This window comes from Echinops telfairi, unplaced genomic scaffold (assembly GCF_000313985.2).
Source record: "Echinops telfairi isolate 266 unplaced genomic scaffold, ASM31398v2 ScPeMD7_3533;HRSCAF=4204_0, whole genome shotgun sequence".
In the NCBI taxonomy this organism is placed as follows: Eukaryota; Metazoa; Chordata; class Mammalia; order Afrosoricida; family Tenrecidae; genus Echinops; species Echinops telfairi.
This window is the reverse complement of record NW_022107431.1, coordinates 65,544,380-65,548,323: the sequence shown is the minus strand read 5'-3', so window position 1 is coordinate 65,548,323 and position 3,944 is coordinate 65,544,380.

The following is a 3,944-nucleotide window of genomic DNA, read 5'->3' as shown; positions in this document are numbered from 1 at the left end:
TGCTTGATACCTGATCCCTTTGACACCTTGTCATCACACAGGCTGGTGTGCTTCTTCCATGTTGGCTTTGTTGCTTCTGAGTTAGTTAGATAGCTGCTTATTTACCTTCAAGCCTTTAAGACCCCAGATGCTATATCTTTTGATAGCCGGGCACCATAAAGACTCTTTATTGTTGATATTCTCATGTATCTATTTGACTGACAGTATAAAGTAGGGCACATTTTCTTGAAAGCACATTTCCTAAGAAAATACTACAGAACCAAGCACAAACACTCTTTAAAGTGAAATCAGAGAAGTACTAGATAAGTAAAGTCAATAATAATATCACTTTCTAAAATTTTCTATATGTAAAACTTGAAGTTTTGTCTGATTTTGGCAGCAGGCTACCTACAATCTGTAAACTTAACAAAAACTACATGGTATGTTTCATTATAGGGAAAGTTCATTGCATCCTAAAGAATTTGCTTGATTTGCTTTTATAAATCTGAAGGAACAATCACGTAAAACCAAAGTGGAAGAAACTTAAGAGAACCTAAAACAAAGAATTTTAAGTTGCTTCCTCTTTGTTTATGGCTGGTTCTGCACTGTGTTCTCCAAAAGTCTTTAGTTGTATGCCCTGAACACACAGCTAGACATTCCCTTTCCCCGTGAAATGGGGTGTGGCCCCGTGACTGGGCCCTCATGTGTGATTCTGCCAAATAGTTCTGGCGGAAGTGTTAAATATTATACTATGTAAAACTTTCTATCCCCTCATTTACTGGCTGGAGGTGGAGGAATCATAAGAGAACTATGAGATGGTAGAGGAAGTCTAGGTCTCTCAACAACCACAAAGTAGACAACTCACTGTCCAGGAACATCCACACTAGGTCTGATGGAAGCAAAAAATAAACTTATTGTGTTATGCCATTGGGACTTGGGAGTTATTATAATGATCATTGTTGCTTAAGTAAAATATTGCTAGAAACTGTTCGCTGGAGGTAGTAAATGGCACACTTATCACAGGCATATCCTCCAGATGTCTGACAGGGGTACTTGTAAAATAAACATGTTGCACAGCATCAAGAAAAGCTAACTTTCATCTGTTTCACTCAAGGACTACCACAGCATGACAAAAGTAAATTAAGGCTTCTCAGAGCTAAGGAATAGTTCTTAAATATATATTGAAATAATTTGGAATGCAATACCTTAGTGAATAAGAACCTTTCTCCATTCTTTAAACTAAAATAAAGCTTAATGTTCCCCTTTTACTCTTAAAAGTACTGAATCCAATAACTATTTCTGAATTTTTCTTCTCCAGTCAGAAAAATCTTCCAAAGGGTCCTTTGAGCATTGCCACTATATTTCCTCTTCAAAATACAAAATCCATTTACTCACACACACATTTTTTATGTCCTATGACCAAATCGCAGGGATAAGAATGCAAAAGAAGCAAAGCGTGGCCTACTCAACTTGAAAATCTCTCCATAATCCAAACAAGCTTTATTCATATTACATTGTGCATTATATAATCATCAGGAAATCATCTTGGATTCTAAGGGGACATGTGAGATCAGCGGTACAGAAATGGAACAATGCAGGTGTTGGAACAGAACAGACAGGCTAATGAGGAAGGTGAGGCAGGGCAAGCTTTGAAAAAGAGTTGGCTATGGAGTTGACCGTGTAATTAACAAGGGCTACTGTTGTTAGGTGTTGCTGAGTTGGTTCCGAATCATGAAGACCCAGCGGACAGCTGAATGAAACACTGCCTGGGCTTGCACCATCCTCACCATCGTCAACCTGGAGCTCATTATTGTAGCCACTGTGTCAGTCCGTGTTGTCCAGGCTCTTCCTCTTTTTCATCGCCCCTCTACTTTACCTAGCATGCTGTCCTTCTCCAGGGACTGGTCTCTTCTCATAACGTGTCCAGAGTACTTATGAGAAAACCTCACCATCCACGCTTCCAAGGCGCAGTTAGCTGTCCTTTTTCCAAGACAGATGTTTGTTCTTTTAGCAGTCCATGGTCCTTTTAATATTCTTTGCCTGCACTACAATTCAAATGCATCTATTCTTCAGTGCAATACATCCTTCAAATGCATCCATTCTTCCCTATTCAATGTCCAACTTTCATATGCATATGAGGCTATTGAAAATACTATGGCTTGCTAAAAGCCCATACTAGTTCTTAAAGTAACACCCTTGCTTTTCAATGCTTTCAAAAGTTCTTGTGCAGCAGATTTACCCAAGGAAACATGGCTTTTGATATCTTGCCTGCTGCTTCCATGAACATTAATGGTGGATCCAAGCAAGATGAAATTCTTGACTTCAGTCTTTTCTCTCTTTATCCTAATGTCACCTATGTGTCCAGATTTGAGGATCTCTGCTTTCTTTACACTGAGTTGTAAACCATATGCATCAAGGCTGCAATCCTTTATTTTCATCAGCAAGTGCTTCAAGTTGTCCTCACTTTCAGCAAGCAACGTTGTACCATTTGCATATCTCAGATTGTTAATAAGCCTTTCTCCAATCCTGTTACCATATTCGTCTTCAGATGACCCAGCTTCTTTGATGAGCTCCTCGGCATACAGATTGAGTATGGTGAGAGGATACAATCCTGACACACAACTCTCCTGATTTTAAACCACGTTGTATTCCCTTATTCGTTTAGCACAACGGCCTCTTATCTAGACAAGAGCATCAGGAAGTGTTCCAGAACCCCCGTTCTTCTCAAGGTCATCTCTAGCTTGTTATAGTCCACAGTTAACTGTCTCTTCAGAGTCAATAAAACACAAGTAAACCTCTTTCTTGCTTTCTCTGCTTTCAACCAAGACCCATCTGACATGAGCGATAATAGTCCTTGTTTTTGTCCTCTTCTGGCCTATGAAATTCCTCAGCTGGCCTACAAAAACCTGACAGCAGGGAGCCTCAGCTGTTGGAGGCTCCTGGATTCACAAGAGCCAGAAGAGGAGTGTCCTTTAGACAATTGGCCCTGACTTCTGACCCTCCCAGACCAAGTAAACCAGTGGCGGAGATGGCGCGAACAGCTGCAATGACTGGTAGCAGAGACAATAGACAAGCCCAGACAATGGCCACAGAGTGTAGAGACCAAACCCTGGAGGAGAAGCGAGAGGAAAGCTAATGACCAAGCCTGCCAAGGGATGTCCTGAATTTCCTGCTGCACATTTGCAAATGGTTGTGACTAAATATCAGCTAAGGGAAGGCAGTCTCTTTTTAGATATTGAGGTCCCGGTCTAGAATCCTCCACACACCTTGACTTTTGTATATCTTTGATCCTGCTGATTCTTTGGTTATACCTTCTCTGTTATTATTAAAATAGCATGGAAAGGGTGTGAGGACCACATCTGACCTCCTCGAGCCACACAAGGTGAGAGGAGACTCCAATGGCACACCAGCCTAGGGCTGATTTCTAAGAGGCGGTGATCAAACACGCTTTGGCCCTCTACCCTTCTTTGCCCTTTTCCAACACCAACCAGACCACCCATGGCACCCTACTTCTTGACAGGCTTCAATAATTTGTTGTAATGGGCACAAAGGCATAGTCATGATTGTGGGACTCTGTTAAAGAAACTGAAAGATTACAAAATGTCAGACATATAGTTCTTCTGCCCACAGTTCTTCTTCTCAGCCATGCTGGCAAGCACATTTGGCTCTAGTCCTGAGCCACGTGTGTCCGAATCAACCCTAGGGCACTGGGGCCACGTCAAACCTCAGGAAAAACACAAGATACACTTTTCTACGAATACTGGGCTTACAATGATTTTTCTCCTCGAAGATGGAAGTACCATCAAACTTTCTGCCTGATGTGGTTTGGGAGTCATTTGAGGAGAAAACAGTATGCTGAAAGAACATTGAAGACCCCAGACAGTATCAGATAGGCATTGGGATGGTAGTGTAGTTGCACATACATTAGCTATTCAAGTTCTCATTCTAATTTGAATATTAACAAC